Source organism: Camelus bactrianus, chromosome 5 (genome assembly GCF_048773025.1).
Source record: "Camelus bactrianus isolate YW-2024 breed Bactrian camel chromosome 5, ASM4877302v1, whole genome shotgun sequence".
NCBI classification, from domain to species: Eukaryota; Metazoa; Chordata; class Mammalia; order Artiodactyla; family Camelidae; genus Camelus; species Camelus bactrianus.
In genome coordinates this window covers 25,810,043-25,828,964 of record NC_133543.1, presented here as the reverse complement: position 1 = coordinate 25,828,964, position 18,922 = coordinate 25,810,043, and the positions used below count along the sequence as shown (strand labels likewise).

Below are 18,922 nucleotides of genomic sequence, written 5' to 3'. Positions count from 1 at the left end.
GCAATGAGTAGTTTGTACTCGGATAGACAAAGATGGAGTTTCCTCATTTGCTCTCCCCCCCTCCCCATTTATTGAAGTCAAAAGCTTTTTTATTTATTTGTTTTTTTGTTTGGGTCTTTTTGTTTGTTTGTTTTTTAACACCTTTACTGTGGTATGTTATTTGCTGTACAGTAAACTACACATATTTCAGATGTACTATTTGATGAATTTTGATAGATATATACATCTTAAAAAAATAATGATTGGTCTTTGTGATTCCTAGTAATAAGTCCTGTCTTATTTTTTCACATAGTATAAATTATAGTCTTATGCCGGATTGTATTAAGATCCAACAGTTCTTAAATAATGTTACCAAATAACCATATAAATCCCAAATGCAGCAAAGGCAAATAATCTTCATAGTATACTTCTACCTCATTGAAGTTGAAGTTGCTCTTTTCCACTTCAGTGTGATGTAGATTGTTAGCATTTTGTTAGTGGTTTCATTATGTGGCTTTTTTAAAGGGAAAAAAGTGGCTTTGATTTCTTCTACAGTTCATAGCTCTTTGATGAGACACTTTTGGGGAAATCATATTGTCCAGGGATGTTCTGAATTACCAAATGCTATTTAGTAGATGAAGTCTTTCAATGCAACTGTAATAAATAAGCATTTACATCCTTGGCTATATTACCTTATATCCTGGAACCAAAGTAAGATGGTTTTCCTGTTCCCACAATCAACTTCTTTGTTGTTTTAAAATTCAAGTATTTCCATCATTTATAATTCCTGTTTTGGATGATAGTTCTGACTACCATCTTTTTTATAACTGCTTGAAGCCAGTTTAAACCAACTGCTATATATTCTTCAAAATTGCTTTTAAGTAGTGACTTTACCAGAGGCAACAAGTCTACACAGCAGCTGAGTGAGATGTATTGCCTTTCTTCCTGTAAACTATTGGTTGGCACAGGAAGGCGAACTACCCCAAGTCCCAGGTCTTCTATCCTCACCAAAGAAGCTACAAGTTCACTTACACTTCTCTTTCTCCAGGAAGTTAAAGCTACATTCAGTCTCAAATTCCTGCTGAACAAAACGTGTGTCATTGTTTCCTGGTCCTGAGAAACCTCAGAGGAAAAAACAAAACCTACTCTATTTTGATGATGCGCTTTCTGTCTGTGAACAACCAGAATCACTGGAATGAACCAAATATGAATATTGTGGCATAATTTCTCAGGGAGGCGGCCTGCACAAGCCAGTCCATTTTCTTTATTTGCCATGTCACAGCCCCCACTTCTAAAGACTGGTTTCTTCTGTAATAAGGATTTGGAAAGGGACGATGAACTTTCTTTATGCGATAGATCATCTTACGTAGTTTATCTGGGCTTTTCACAGCTTGTCCAACTGTTCTATTTATGTAAGCAGCCAACTGTCTTGGAGATTTCTTAAACTCTTTCGGGTTCTTGTTAGTGAAATTAGAGAGCCTTTTTTCTAGGAAGATCAATGGAATGATCCTCAATATTATCACAAAAGTTCCTTTTCTTTCTTTCTAAAAAGTGTGGGTTTCAGATGCCATAATCTCTTATATACCGATGCCTCGTGGTACTGCGGTGCCTCTGCCCCGCCCAGGCGCTGACCCACAGCGCCCCGCAGCCTAGACTCCATTTCAGTCCCTTCTTAGTTGTAAGGCAAAACATTGAAAGCAAGTCTTTCTTTCTGACAGAAGTGTAACATCATATTGGGAATTTGTACTATCATTCTAAAATCTACTTAGGGTCTTTTGAAATGCCTTAATTCATTTTAAAAAAAAAAGGTAATGGTTGAATGCTTAACCATATGCCAGATAGTGTTCCAGGAGCAGAGACTATCAGGATGGAAAAGATTAGCAAGATTTATACCCTGACAGAATTTACACTCTACTGGGAAGACACACATATGAACATAGGTACGACAGACAATACGTTTATGTTCGTATTCATATGTATAATCTCAGGTAATGGTTAGTGTAGTGAAGAACCCAGGTGGGACAACTGGATATAAAAGGACAGTGGGGGAACTATTTTAGACAGAGGGGTCAGAGGACATTCTTTTGAAGAGGAGGTGACATTTGGTTGAGCCCAAAACCTTGAGAGGAAGTCACACCAAGACTGTGGGAAAGAGAATTTTTAAAAAAAGAGGAAGAGAAAGTGCAAGAGATTTGTATTGGTCGTGTTACGGTAATAACTGGAACAAACAGCCCCCGAATCTCAATGGTGTAACACAATCAAAGTCTATTTCTCACCTAGACTAGAGCACAGCCCAATGTAGGCCTCAAGGGAGAGGGAAAATGCTGATCGTTCCACTACGTCCCTGAGGCACAGACTCCTTCCCAAATGTGGATTCACCATCTGATTCATTCACCTCAGCCTCCTTTGCATTCAAGTCGTAGTTAAGAAAGAGAAGACAAGTTTGCATGTACACAGCTTTACAGACCAGAACCAGAAAGGACCATTTCCACCCACACTTTATTGTCTACAATTCAGACACCCACCTGTAAGGAGGCAAGGAAGTATGTGTGTGTCCAGGAATAAAAAGGAAATGGTTTAGTCAACAACTAGCCAGTGTGTGCCACAGGTGCCAAGACTGAAGTAATCTCGGTGTGTGCACAGGTCATGAAAAGAGGATGGATTTGATTCTAATTGACAATAGGGTGCTGACTATATATGGTTTCCATCTAGCTGCCGTGTAGAGACTAAGGGGTAAATAATGGAAGCAAGAGAACTGCTTAAGAAGTGTTTGCACTGGTTCCAGGTGAAGCGCTGCATTGAGGCTTTGGCAGTGGAGATGGTGAGACGTGGTCAGACTCAGAGGATGTTCTGAAGGTATCACTGCTAAACCTTGCTTATAGATGGAATGTGGGGTTTGAAGGAATCAAAGATAACTCCTTAGTTTGAGTCTGAGCCCTGAAGGATGTGAGATTTCCTCAGATGGGAAATCTAGAAGAGAAGTAGTTTCAGGGCTGGCCATAGTAGATGTGAAGAGGCACTTCTAAGAGCTGATGTCCCAGTAGAGAGTTGAATATGAGAACTGGGCACTTAGAAGAGAATCACTGAGGTAAAGATACTACTTAACGCTATGGAACTGGATGAGTTTGTTGTGTCAGGAGGGTGGGTGGACAGACCATGTGGAGTCAAGAATCTTACAGGCTGAAAGATTTGGGCAAAGAAATATGAAGTTACTCTTACTGCAACCATTGTTTTCAATGAAGAATAAGATATTTATCATCTCAGAGAGAGGCTTGCAGAAATAGGGCAGGAGGTGTATGTGGAGAAAAGTATAAAAACCATACAGTAAGAAAAAGGGCTGGAGCAGGGAAGTGTAGCGGAGTGTCTGGAAGGCGGTGCCCATGTGAGATGTGTGTCCAGGAAGTGAGACCCGCCTACCCAGTTTGGAGATTTTCTTCAGCACTGCTCAGCTGCTCGGGCACAGGCAGAGAGGAGGAGGGTTTGGATTTCACTAGACCAGGGTTTAATCAGATGAGTTTATTGGGGGGCAGCAGGCTAAGAAGGATGGATGCTGTGGAATAAGCAATGTGGCCTCATGGAAAGAGAGGTTTGGCCTTTGTTCTGACATCTGGGAGGTAACCTCCAAATACCTGGAATTTCCTCGGTGACAGGCGTGTCTTTTGTTATTCATGGTGGGCCCCTCAGACCACACCTGACAGTTTACGGAGAGAAGATAGCTCAGGGTGGGGCTGGTCACCTTTGATAGTATCAGACAGGAGACTGGCCACTACAGAAAAATCCACTGTGTGTTTAGAAAGCAAGGACTTGGGTCATGTGGTATCAGTCAACCTTGAGGCAGAGTTTAACGACCTAGACAGCCAATCAATCAATCGCTCCTACATAATCACGCTCAATAAAAACTCAATAAAAAGCTTGGATGGGCTTCCTGAGTTGGCAGTACTCCGTGAGTACTGTCACATAGCAATGCTGGGAGGGCAACTCGCCCTGAGAATGATGGCAGCTCTGTGTTTGGAAGCCTACCAGGCTCTGCCCTATGAGTCTCTTCCTCCAGCTGATTTTAATCATCCTTTCCTCATAATAAACATAATCATCAGCATAATACCTTTCAGTGAGTTCTGTGAGTCTTTCCAGCAAATTATCATGAAGATGACTTTGGAAATCCCTCTGTTGTGGGTTAAATTGTGTCCCCTGAAATGGATATGTTGAAGTCTTAACTCTCAGGACCTCAGCATGTGACCTTATTTGGAAATGGGGGTCATTGAGGATGTAATTAGTGAAGTTAAGATAAAGACATACTGGAGGAGGGTGAGCCCATAATCGAGTATGACTGGTGTCTTCATAACAAAGGGATATTAGAACTCAGACACACACAGAAGTAGAACATCATGTGAAGATGGAGGCAGAGATTGGAGCAATGCTTCTCCCAGCCAAGAAAGTCAAAGATTGCCAGCAAACCACTAGAGCCTAGGGTAGAGGCATGGAACAGATTCTTCCTCACAACCCTTACAAAGAATCAACCATCCCAACATCTTGATCTAGGACTTCTAGCCTCCAGAACTATAACACAACACATATATGTTATTTAAGCCACTCAGTCTGTGGTATTTTGTTATAGCATTTCTAAGAAAAAAATCCCCAAGTTGGTGATGGAAGTCTTGGGCAGACTCAGCAGTCTGGAGCATGAGGTCCCTAACATCACAATTTAGCTGACTCCAGGGAGGTGTCTAGGGTAAATACATGACATGCAGGAAGATGGATAGTGAGAAAATAGTAAGGACAATAGACTGAAGGCTCTACTGTGGCTCAAGAATTGTACTTGAGATGCTAAAGAGTGAGATGGAAAGGTAGGGTTAGTGATCAGAGGGTGATCTTACAATCTCAATCTTACAATAGAGATTTTGGAGGTGATGCAGTTATTGGCGATTACAAAGTCTACAATAACACCAGTGGAAAGTATGGTTGAAGTGAAGGGGAGCATCTGTACACGCCCAAGAGTCACAGGAAAATGCCTTACTGCTCTCCAGAAAAACTTTCACCACATCTACTCAACCAAAGGGACTTTCTGGTAGCTAGACAACACAGTAAGAATCTTCCCGTGGCCTGGAACAAGTCATTTTAAGACATGTATTCTTTAGACTACAAGCTCCGGCCAACTTCGCCTGTTTCTATTGTACTCCACTAGTTTATTCCTGCTCAAACAGCCACAAAAATAACGTGGCCAGAACAAAGCCTCATTTCACCTGAAGTCAATCCTCCTTAAGTTTTTCCTGGCAACTTGTATCCTTCAGGTAAGAGTTTACTGAGATAATGGCCCCCAAACTAGAACCCTTACATGTTTATAACATCACCCCTCCTCCTTCCCTGAGTGCGACTGATAGTGGCTCCTTCATCCATCTTCTCTCCAGAAGACAGGGAGGCGGCACCTGGCAGTCACTGGTCTGTTTGTTCAGTCTCTGCTCCTGCAGCTTTCCTTTGTTTCTTTATCAAATGCCTGCTGGAGGAGTGGAGCAGCCAGGCCCAGGGTGCATCTGCAACACTAAGGCATCCTTCCCTCTCACAGATGGAGCTGCCACGCAGGAGCTGCACCAGGAGGCAGAGGGGAAGGGCCCGCTCTCATCGTGCTCATCCAAACCTCCTCCGGAGTCAGCCTCAAGATGGGCGGAGGTTAGGTTGTTACCATCACTGCCCTGTTTGACGGTAATGGTCCCCTAAGTGATCCCTCATCTCCAGTCTCACCCCATCCAGTCAATCCATCATTCCCCATACAGCAAGAGAGATCTTTCTAAAATCAAATCAGATCACACCTTTGTCCTGTGCAAAATCCTTCAGCAGGTCCCCAGGAGTGAGAAAGTACCCATTCTTTAGCATTTAGACAAAGCCCCTCCCCATCGCTCCTCCAGAGACTTTTCTGGATATTTCCTTCTGCATGCTGGTATCTTTGCATAGACTTTAGGTCTTTTCTACCTGGAAAACTTTTTCCATCTTTCAAGTCCAATCTCAAGTGTTACCTTCTCTGGAAGCTACCTTGTATGCCATACTTCACTCCATAACATATTCCATCCCAACGTCAGGGGGGTAAAGGGGCTTCTTTGTCCCAGGAAACACTCACCATGGCTTCATTCCTGCCCCTCAGGTACAGTCTCACTGCTTGCTTATTTGGTGTCATGTCCATTCCATTTTTATATTCATAAGAAAAAAAATACTATCTTACTCTAGCATTGGGGTGGTGTCTAACATATAAGCAGGCTTCATTTTCTGTTTACAAGGATTTATTGTGCTAAGTGGTTGGAATCAAAGATAAGGAAGGCCCAACTTGCTATAGAGGAGCAGGCAGAATTGTAGGGCAAACAAGCGTCTTCACAAATAGTTCTATTATATAATCAGTAAAGCTATGTCACAAGAAGTCCATACAGCTTTCTTAAGGAAAAAGGGAATTAATCAGAAAATACACTTAGGAATTCTGACCTCATTACTGCCTTCATTTGGAGATTAAGCACAGTTTAAGGAGATGCTTATGGGGACCAGGTTGAAAAGGGTGGACTTGTGATGGTTAATTTTATATGGCAACTTGACTAAGCTACAGAATGCCAAGATATTTGATCAAGCATTATTATGGGGGTTTCTTTTGTGGTGTTTTTGGAGGAAATTAACATTTAAATTTGGAGACCGAGTAAAGCAGCTTGCTCTCCCTAACTTGGGTGAGCCTTACCCAATCAGCTGAAGGTCTGAATTGAACCAAAAGATTGACTCTTCCCCAAGGAAGAGAGAACTCTTTCCTGCCTGTCTTGAAACTGGGATATTGGCTTTTTTCCTGACTTTGGACTCAAACTGAAACATTGACTCTTCTGGGGTCTCAAGCCTGCCAGCTTTCAGACCAGAAACTACACCAGCAGCTTTCCTCAGTCTTAGACCTTTGGATTCAGACGGAAACTAAACCATCGGCACTCCTTGGTCTCCAGCTTGCCAATTCACCCTGTAGATCTTGGGATTTGCCCCCTTCCATAACTGCATGAACAAGTTCCTTACAATAAATCTCTTTATAAAGGGACTTACATGTGTGTGTAGTGTGTGTGTGTGTGTGTGTGTGTGTGTGTGTGTGTGTGTGTGTGTGTGTGTGTTTTGGTTTTATTATTGGTTCTGTTTCTCTGGAGAATCTTGACTAATACATCCTATTACTGTGATGATAATAAAGACAGTGTTGCTTAATCAGAGCTTGGGCTTTTGAGCCAGATGGCATGAATGCAAATCTCAGCCCCATCACTGATTAGCCTTGGGACCTCGGACAAGTTATTTAACCATTCCAAGCCCCGAGCTCATCATTTGTCAAGTGCGGATAACAGTGATGCCTACTTCATGGGGCTGCTAGGAGGGTAGTTATTAAATGGGTGAATACACAAAGAGAGCACAGAACAATGGCTGGGGTGCAGGAAGCAGGCAATCAGCACTAGTGACGGGCATTTTCAGGCACCAATACTTATTGTTAATAAAATGGTCACTATGCCCTCTGCTTCACATGCACGGGCTCCTTGAATCCACACAACTCTACTACAGAGATACTCAACGCTGCTCCCACTGTACAGTGAAGTAAATTAAAGCAGCAAATTTACAGTGAAGTAAATTAAGGTAAAGAGTGTGGCTTTGGAATCTGATATACCACCCTATAGGACCCTGGTGTGTGACTTAAACCTCACTTTCCTCATAAGAGAATTGATTTTGCAAGGCTGCTTGGAAAATTAAATGAGTTATAAAAAGCTTAGTCTCAGGCTAAGCCCATATTAAGCACTCCACAAATTTGTGAGAATATGTTATTGTTATTATTATTAATTACTGTTAAGAGGCGAAGTCTCCAGTGACATTGGAGCTGAGGTCTGAGCCATGGGTTGGCTGACTCAAGCCTGTTTCTAACCCTGCTCTGTCCTCTGCCATTGGACTAGCTCTGCCAACCCTGGAGCAGAGGCTGAGGGTGGGGCTGCAGACCTGGGGCCTGTGGGCAGCGGGGCAGTAAGACAGTGAATCAGAAACTCCACACAAAACGAACACGCTGAACGCAGCCTCTCCCCTTCACTCTGACTCATTCAGATTCCGCACCTCTTCCCCTGGTCCTGCTCCATTCTCACAGTTCTACCTCATAGTAGAAGTTGGTATCGATGTGCCTTAACATGTTCAAATTACTTTTTGTTTGTGAAAATAAAAAGACAAGAAAAAAATTCCCTGCCAGTGATCTTCTTCATTATTTTTTTACACTCAAGACACCTAAATATTACCCCACCCCCCACCCCCAGAAATGAGAAAAATAAAAGCCTCTCCCCATGCAGGCACCTCTGGGCCTGGACCACACTTCAGAGATGGTCTTCACTTAGAACTGCTGACTTCACCCTGGGGACACCCTCTCTGGGAGTTCTCAAAGGGAACATGGGGTTAGTGTGGCTCTCTGGAAAACTCCAAGGGATTGGGGCAGGATGACCTGTGTGCTGAGGGGACACCTGGCTTCCCATCTTTGTCTTCAATAAGAGTTTACAAAGTGCTTTCCACAGATCTGTTATTAAGTTCTTCTACCCTCCCGCAGATACACATCCCTGATCATATGGCTTCCGAACGTTAGCTTTGAGCTCTTTTTATACAAATGATGATGGCTTTTGGTTAAGACACAGACTTGTCACCTTTGCTGGCCTTGTCTGTGACAGCACAGACCTTGGTGAGACAGCTGGGGTCCAATGTCAACCCCTAAAGGGAAGGAAGCTCTGGGTTTCAGAGCATAGGCCTGGACCCTCAGCCTCACTGGTCCAGCACCACCATCCCAGCAGAGCTGCTGGGACATGTGGTGACAAGTGCCTCTCTGCTCTCATCTTCTCCCCGACCACCCATATCTCACACTCTCTCTGGGCCCTCCTCACAATTTGCCTTCCCTAAGGCTGCTTGCAAAACCACTACCTAGAAAGCAGCCTCCTCAACCTACAGGAGCGTCAGCCCTGTCACCATGCCAAGAGGCCATTAGATAGTGGTCTTTAAACATAATTTGGTTTTTTTGGCTAGTACCCTCCCTAAAGGACTTTAAAAAAATTTTTTTAAATTGAAATGTAGTTGATTTACAATGTTAGTTTCAGCTGTATAACAAAACAATTTAATTATACATATGCATATATACATATATTCAGATCTTTTCCATTATATGTTATTTACAAGAAACTGAATATAGTTCTCTGTGCTATACAGTAGGTTCTTGTTGTTTATCTACTTTATATATAGTAATGCATATCTGTTAATCCCAAGCTCCTAATTGATCCCTTCCTAGCCCTTTCCCCTTTGGTAACTATAGTTTTTTTTCTATGCCCATGAGTATATTTTGGGTTTGCAAATAAGATTTGTATCATTTTTTTTTACATTCCACATATAAAAGTCATATCATATGATATTTGCCTTTCTCTATCTGACTTATTTAATTTGATAATCTCTACCTAAATGTCCACTGACAGATGACTTGATAAAGAAAATGTGGTGTGTATATATATAATGGAATATTACTCAACCACGAAAAAGAATAAAATAATGCCATTTGCAGCAACATGGATGGAACTAAAGGACTTGTTTAAAAAGCTTCTGTATCTTCTCATCAACTTTAAAGTTTACATATAAAATGTTTATCATATGTTTAATAGTTTAGAAGTATGTAATTTCCAGACTGTATATTGTATGTGTGTTTTAAATATATTTTCATTAAAACCTTGATGCTGCAGATTTTGCTCATTTCATTCACAAAAAATGTCTGCCATATAACCTAACAGGAAGAGTGGCCTTCACTGTCAAACTAGTCAGCCAAATCAGAGGCTGAAGATCTGGAAAATTATTTCCCTAGAGCCCACATATCCAGGCTCAAAGACCTATATCCCATCAGTCTGGGTCCTGCATCACTACAATGGGCATGTTGCAGAAGTGACCTGTATTGGAACTGTAGCAGAAATGAGAAATGAATGTTTTTGTTGTATCAAGCCACCAAGACCTTGGAGATGTTTCTTATCACAGAATAACCCAATCTATCCTGACTAATACATATGTAATAAAGTTACTGTTTACATTGAGTCCCTATCTATACCTGTGTGTATATTTCAATGGATGTGAAACTCAGCAGTTAGAGGAGGAGGATTTATGGCTCAGTGTTTTTTCATCCATCCAAATCTTACTCATTCTGTAAGGCCCATATTTGCCTTAGTATCTTCCTTTGCTCTCTCTCTAAGTGTTCTTTTTCTTCTCTGAGTGAGGCATTTACCTACAGATGCAACTCAGATCCTCCCGGAGCCAGGCAGCATAAATGGGTAACTGGGAAAACTGGAGAGAACTCATCTCCCATAAAGGCATCCTAGTTTAATTAAAGCAAGGAAAGAGGGGGAAAAAAATACTATGTCAGACCAATAACTACAGCTCTGGTCTGCCAGGTTGTGACCCTGATAGAATTCGTAAGAAATCCATCTCTTCTACCAGTGTTTTAAACAACTATTTTGAGCTTCCACTTTGTCTTGATAAATAGTAATGAACACAAAGTGTTTAACTTTCATAAGTAGTTTACTGTTTATCTCTCCAGCCAGAGTATAAGTTCCCTGTAGGCAAGAATTAACTGCCCTCAACTCAATATTTGTATAGATTCTGATACAGTGCTTTCTAAATATTTAGGATATAATCTGCTTTGAGGTCTCACATGGACATGGAAGGTACACTATAAATTACATTACAATGAGCACAACATAACATAGCACAGTCTATTTGGTTAGCATGCCTTCACCACCAAGTCATTTCTCCTCCTTTGGAGCCCCCAGGTCATTATAAAATAATGTTCACTGCCAGGAATGCCAGTATCTTCTGAATGAGTTAGGGTGGAGGGTGAGACAGACAGGTTGAAAAGGCTGTCCTCCGGTTGATGTGAGCCTGATGACAGTAACTTCTCCAGAAAGTCTCTAGGCTTCAGGTGACATGACCTAGACCTCCATCTGGCTTAGGAGCAAGTGACAATTGATATTCTTTAGAAACAAGAAATTTTTCACTTTTATGAATTGACTCCAGTTGCTACTCCACCCCAATTAGGGCAAACGAGATCCTTTTGCCCTATGAAGGTTTGGGGAGTTAATCTGTCTCTTAGCACTTTTACTTGTTTCAATTTCACTTATTTATAACCAATTAAATTCATTCATCTTAATGTTTTAATGATTCCTGCTAGTATACGATCACTGCAAAACAACTTTTTTTCAAGCCATAAAAAAGAATGAAATGATGCCATTTTCAACACGGTCGGACTTAGAGATTATCATATTAAGTGAAGTAAATCAGGCAGAGAAAAACAAATATAATATAATATCAATTCTTTGTTGAACCTAAAAAAATGACACATATGAACTTAATTACAAAACAGAGACTCGCAGACACAGAAAACAAATTTACGATTACCAAAGGGGACTTGGGGACTTTGAGATTAGCAGATATAAACTACTATATACAGAACAGACAAACAACAAGGTCCTACTGTATAGCACAGGGAACTATATTCAGTAACTCATAATAACCTATAGTGAAAAAGAATATGAAAAAGAATACATACATACATATGTGTGTAACTGAATCAGTATATTGTACACCAGAAACTAACACAACCTTATAAATCAACTCTACTTCAATTAAAAAATCAATCAAGCCCACTAATGGCCCCTCAAAACATCACAAGGGCAGTTTCCTGTCAGAGAGAGGTATGCCTGTCCTCAGATTCTTCCAGTATTGCTCCACAGCTTGATTATTTCAAGAAGTTGTTTAATCTAGCAGAGAATAACAAATCGCTTTGACTTTGGGAGAAAAATGTTACATAGTATCATTAAATCCTTGAAATGGGCTCCCTTCGGAGACTATCTGGTGGCCAAGCCTCCTACGTCATTCACTCTCATCTGTGAGCTAAACCTCCTCGCCCCACCCACAGGCCCAAGAGACACACCTTCTCATAGCAACTGAAAGCATCGCCACCATTATCATCACCTCACCTTCCTACTGACATATGTGTATAACACTGGACCAGGGATTGGAATCCAGAGACAGGACACCTGGCTTACTGATCCCTGATATGGACTCACATCCCATAGTCCCATTCTTGCTGCTGCACTGGGCTGTTACTCAGCGCTCACATTAAACATGGCTCTCTTGTTCTCCCGATTCAGTCTGCATTCCTGCTCTCTCCTGTCCCCAGAATCACTATGTGGGCCCAAGAATCTTCTTCCCCAATCTCTGGCTTCAATTACTGTTTGTAATGTCTGCCCTCTCCATTCCTAAGTTAACTTTCAGGATATACTTTAGAATGTACTGATTTTATAGCATAAGTCAATCTCTCACTCCCAAGACAAAGATACCCTTATTTCTTCCTAGGCCTCCCTGCATTTGCATGTACTTTTTCTCCTGCTTGGAGCACGCACTTTCCTCTTGGTGGAGCCTGATCCACCACCTCTGAAATGTGTGTGTTTTTGAAGGTAGAAGATGGGGTAGTAAAGTCAGGGCTCTAGAAAGTCTTCCCTGACCACTTCTCCCCATGGCCTAAATGTGGTGAGGCACCCAATCCATTCTTCAAGCCCTCCCTCAACCTCATCCCTGGTTTCCCTTTCCTTTGGCCTCTTCCTCCCTCTTCCTCCACTCTGAACTAATTGAGAACACTTGACAGGCATTATTTCTCTTGGAGTCCAAGGCCCTTATTTAAAGAAGGGAGGAAGAAAGGACGGATGGGAGGGATGGAAGAAGGAAGGAAGCCAACAGTATTTAAAAAGAGAAAGGTTCTGCCTTCTTAACCTACCATATCACCATCATCATAGCTGATTTCCCTTTGAAATTTAATAAAACATTTGAAAATCCCCTGGAAAAACTAAACAAGTGAAACTACAAAACACTCTAAAAATAATTGGTGAATGATTACAATGAATTGCCTGCTTTTAATTAAAGATCATTTTAGTCAGATACTATGTACCTCTCCCAACCATCTTTTGAAGCAGAAAAAAAACCACTGAGTCTCTAGGGATAGGGATCTGACAGGCTGTGAATCCAGAGGATATTCCCTTTGGGGGATTCCTGTTATTGGTGGGAAATTGCTCTTTAAAAGTCAGTATCAGTAATACACCAAAATGCTTCTAAATCTTGAGTCTGATTAAACAGCAGCTTAACCACAGTGAATTTTAGGCAGAAGTGTCTGGGGGAAAAGAAAGATAAATCTATTTAATTGTTAGCTCTAGGAAAATTTCACCTTGTTTGAAAATAATCTAGAATTTGGATCTTACTCGGAAATCATTATCCATGGCCCTTCTGGGGTAAAAGTGCCCCTGGAAAGCCATGGACTTGAATTGTGGGCAACCTAATTAATGGAAATGGCCTCTACCTTCAACCTAAGACCATGAATAATGTCTACCTACATAGTTCACAGCTTCGAAGTGAGATTAATGAACCACTTCCTCGAGAGGCCAGAGAAAATCAGAAGGAAGAATATATCCTCTACTGTGGGCTGCCTCCAATTTGTGTTATGGACTGGGGTCTAGATGGACAGAGCAGAGGTCTGAGGACTGGGGCAGCCCATTCCATAACTGGTAAACACACATCAGACTATCCAAGAGGCACAGGAAATTCTCCTGTTGCAATGGGGTTCAATTCTACTCAAGAACCTGTGAGCAAACACATCCTGTGATAGAGACAAGGGGGCTATAAAGGTGTATAGAAGGCAGTCCCTGCCACCCAGAAGCTCATAGTCTAATGGATAAGACAAGCTATTTATTAATAACTATTAATTAATCATTTAAATTTAGCATGATGTTTTCACTAAGAGAGAAATAAGGTAGAATTTGAGAGAGGAACTAATTATCTGTCAGAGATACCTGGGAAGGCTTTACAGGGAGGATGGACTCTGAAGCATGAGTCGTTTTCTACATGAAAAGGTGAGAGGGCATTCTTGGAAGAGTGACATTGTGTACAAAGGCAGAGGGGTTTGAAATACTGCAATATGTTCAGTGAGCTGCAGAAAGACAGAAAGTTCAGCACATGGCTGAATTACATCCTCAGGTTGCCTCATCTTTGAACATACAGAACGCGTAGATGCCTGATTGGATTGTTCTGGGGCTACGTGGGGATGCGGGGAGAGGTCATCCACGAAATTAGGTTTCCTGAGTTGTTTCTAAAATGCATTCAAGAACTTGTTGTTGCTATGTCCACACTGCTCACCCCTTGGATCAGGCTAAACTAAGAGAGTGCTGGAAAAGGAGAAGGGGTGAGGACTTGGGATTCAGTTAACACAGAAGTCATAACAGGTCAGGCGATTCTTTAGTGATAAACCCCTGGAGTAGGTCTGAGTCACTTTTCTCAACAGGAATAGCTCCAGATCTCCTTAGATTATATCAGTCCTTTGTGCGGGTGGGCTATGTTCACTGCACTGAAAGCTTTATTTTGACCATTTTCTTCAGCTGTTGCATCATTGCTAAAGATATGTGCATTGTACATCACTTGGAGCACATAATCACAGAGCAGTGCTATGTAAGCAGAGAATAAGTGGTTTACCATTATCTTCTTGGTGACAGATGAATGTGAGATTTGTATGCAATAGCAGAGCCTACAAGATGACCCTGTGACGGGGACTAAATCATATATACATATGTATGTATGTATGATTTTATTCAAACACACACACACCCCCAAAGGTAACTGGGGGGCACCTGCACACACACTCACATTTTCTCCTAGGTAGCATTATTTTTATTATCACCTTTACCAGGTACTAAAAAGATTTTATGACTGAAATTGGCAGCAAAAGCAAATCCACATTCATCACTATCTCCTCTTTTCAAACAGACTTGAGTTTAATAAATATAGTGAAAATTGCTTCCACCGATCCAGGATTTAATATTGTATACTCTGAATCCCTTGATTCAGTTGTTTTTAAAGTTTTCTTACTATCTATAATTCAGCCAGTCTTCTGGATAGTGAATCTTTCCTTAGTAAAATTACCAAATGCATGCTATATTTCTAATGAATTGCCTCTTATTCTTGTTAGCCACGGACTCAATTTCTACGACACAGGGTTTTCCTAGAATTGGCTGGACTGTTATTGGATCCCAGAACTGGATTTTCAAGGGAATTGAGTAGACAGGAAGGTACTACTGGCTTATTTTTCATGAGGTAGAAAAATGATAAAGGAAAATCTCACCAAGTAACAAAGTATATTTCAAAGAAGAAGAAAAAAGAATGAACTCAGCCTTGAAAAGTCTTCTAAAATTATGCTTCTTTTGTCCAGAAAACCTATTTAATGGAAAAAAGTCAAGACCAGCCTCCTCTGCTCCCCACTTCTGTATCTATCTTCTCCCAGCTCAGAAGGCTGGATAAACACAATCAGCTTCCTGTTCATAATTACCAGAGGTACATGTTGTGATTTTTAAAAATAAACTTCAAAATGAAAGAGAAATTGGAAACTGATCAACTTATTTTAGGCCACCTGTTTGATTTTAGTTCTACACCACTTGAATATTTGGGGAGTTCTGGGTCATATTACACAAACAGGCCATCACTAAGATTTGTTGCTCTTTTTTAGGGAAAATTGGCCACTAAGGGTTAGATGAGTGGGTTAATAAGCCCATATAAGCAAAACCAACCAAAAAGCAGCTAGACCAACCTCAGAGACCTCTGTAAAAGCCTCCAGGGGAGGAAAAAGCTTCTAGCTGCCTTCCAGCAGCCTTCTAGCTGCCTTCCAGCAGGTACTGAAACACCACCTGCTTCATGCATCTGCTCAGGGCCCACGTGGACTCTGAGTCTCACTGTCTTCCAGTTTGGACTTTCATCAACCAGACCTGGACCTATGGCTCCTAAATTTTAGGCTCCTCTGAATTAACTCCCAAACTGATCTTCTGACCCAGGAAAGACAACTGGATTTCATCTACATGCTAACTGGTGGGCCGAGTTAAGAGAAAAGAAAAGGGTGTTATGGAACTTCTGTTTTTGGGAAGGAGGGGGACTAGATACTTTGACCAAAATAAATGGCCCATTCCAAAAGAGCTGGACATTGGATAAATTACAACAAATTAAAAACATTGCTGAGCTCACAAAAATAGAAATCCCCAAGGGCAAAAACAAATACAAACAACAACAACAAAGTGGGGGTGAATAAAAGGAGGGTAGCAAACAACCAAACAAATGCCTTTACCAAGAATTCAGCAGTTTGGGATTAATGGCTGGTCATGCAGGAAATTGGAGACTAGGATCGCCTAAGTCCGAACAAAGCTTAATCTAAGGACCTGAGATGCTCTCCTTACCAACACACACACACAGAGCTAGAGCCTTGTAAGTAAAGAGGAAGCTAGGAAAAAAAAAAAAAAAACCAAAAAACTCTGCCTGCAGCAAAGGGAGGTGACAAGAAAATCTGCCTATCTCTGCCACAGCTGTCAGAAATAATAATAAAAACCACACTGTCTTTGCTGTGTACAGGTGACCATGGGCCTGCCATGGGTGTCTCCTACATGGGTGTCAATATTCAGTTTATATTATCTTCACATCCAGAAAAATGTGAATCAAAGAACTGAAGAGAACCAAGTTGTCAGTACCCGTTGGCTTGTGTTGAAAGTCAACACAAATCCTCTTCAGAGGAAAGCAGGGCAAACTTGGCCTCTCAAGAACCCAGATTAAATTCAGCTAAATACAAATTCACAATTAAACAAAAGACCAAACATATAAAGAAATAGGCTGCCATGAGTAAGAATCAATATTACAAACAAGTGAACAAACAAACAAAATATATGATCCCCACAATACCATAACTTAGAATTGCCACATAAAAATGTAGAAAAATTGTGTATAGAATGGTTTAAAGAAATTAAAATGTTATCCAAAAAATCCAAGGACAAAGGAGATAACTAAAAATACCTCCAGAGATTTGGGAAAAGAACCTAATAAAACTTTTAAAAATAAAAAATGTAAGCATTTAAATTAAAAATAGGTGAGTTACACAGAAAATTCTAAATTTGTAACAAATAGAAAATTATAAACTTGGAAGAATTATACTGAATATGCCCAGAAAGACAAGGAGATGGAAAGTATGAAAGAGAGCTTAGGAAACAGAGGATGGGATGACAAGATCTGATGTGGGTGTCTCCTCAGGGTCCCTGAAGGAGAAAAGAGAATGAGAGGGTATGAGAAAGGAAAAGGGCAGACTAGCCTCCTTCAGGAACACAGATTCGATACATCTATATTAAATATCGGCAAACCAATCCAGAAAAAGTTACAAATATACAATACATCAAGACCACATTGGGTATCCTATAAAACTGACTTAACATTAGAAAATGTTGTTCATCTACATTAACTCAATAAAATTCACCAAGATAGCAAAAGGGAAATGATGCATGATTATCTCAAAAGATGAAGGAAAAGTATTTGATAAAAATACAGTATTTTTAATAAAAATTCTTAGAAACTTAGAAATAAAAGGAATTATCCTAATCTAATAAAGGAGAGCTACAAAACAAACAAACAAACAAACCCCAAAACAAAGAAAACTGTAGCAAACATCATTCTGCAGGTTCAAAATGTGGAAACATTCCCTTCAAAATAAGAACCAAGCCAAAGTTGCCCTATCGCACTGTTTCTATCTCACATTGTGTTGAAGGTCCTAGCCAGTTTAGTAAGACAAGGAAAAAATTGTAACACAGGATCAAAAAGAAAGAAAAAAAATCATCATTCTTTGCAAATGATATGATTTTCTATATAGAACACCCCCCAAAAAACTAAAAGAAATTTTGTAATAAGAGTAAAGTTACAGCACACATGCTTACTATGTAAAAATTGTATACCTATACATAAGCACCAAATAAAAAAAGGAAGATCATTTAAAAAAAAAAGATTATTTGCCACAGCAACCAAAGTATAAAATAACTTGGAATAAATTTAATAAAATTAGGGAATTTACTAACTACTATATATAAAATAGATAAACAACAAGTTCATACTGTATAGCACAGGCAACTATATTCAATATCTTATAGTAACTTATAGTGAAAAAGAATATGAAAACGAATATATGTATGTTCATGTATGACTGAAGCATTGTGCTGTACACCAGAAATTGACACAACATTATAAACTGACTATACTTCAATAAAAATATATATGAAAAAAATAGGGAACTTTATTGAGTGGCATTAAAGACCTAAATAAATGAAAAAATATACTGTAATCATTGATAGGAAGACAAATTATCATAAATGTATCAGTCCTTTCCACTGGTTTAATAAAATTCGATTAAAATCCTAACAGATTTAGTGTATGAATGCATCTATAAAGATGATTCAAAAGCTTTGCACTGAAGATCAAGGACAAAACAACCATCAGAGAAGAATCAGGGTATTGTTAGTTTCTGTAACAAACACATTAGATCCAATATTTCACTGGTTGACTTATTTCTCGTGTAAGAGTCCAACATGGGTGGACTTGCCATTATCACCGGACAGCAATCTTCAAGGTGGTCCTTTGGATTCAAAGTCCCCAGGGTTAGATGGCCAATGAGGAGAGAGTATGGAGATAAACTACTTCTAATCTGTTTTATTCCAGCAGTGATGCATATCACTCGATCTAGAAACATCTAACGGCAAGAGATGGGAACTGAAGTCCAGCAGCGTGCCCAGGGAAAGGGGGAATAGGGTTTGGGGAAGAGCGAGCCACTCTCTGCCTCAACACTTCTCAAGAAAAAGCAGGTAGGAGGATTTAGTAGATTTCATGACAATGCGAAGTTTCTCATATCTCTCATCATATTTATTTCTACATATTGAGAGATGGGGGGGATGAACTGACCAATTAAATAATCTTCAAAATTCAGAAAGAACCACAAATATATGGAAACCTGATACATGCTTTAAAGAACATGTCAGATAACTAGGGAAAGGGTAATGAATAATCCCAGATACCT

General features: G+C 40.3%; 1 long non-coding RNA gene and 1 pseudogene across 1 annotated transcript in view; both read right to left on the bottom strand.

Moving 5' to 3' along the window:
- LOC123613716 (uncharacterized) overlaps nucleotides 1–18,922 on the bottom strand; it is a 241,328-nt gene that overhangs the window by 61,810 nt on the left and 160,596 nt on the right. The window lies entirely within an intron of this gene.
- LOC105083389 (KATNB1-like protein 1 pseudogene) lies at nucleotides 625–1,550 on the bottom strand (annotated as a pseudogene).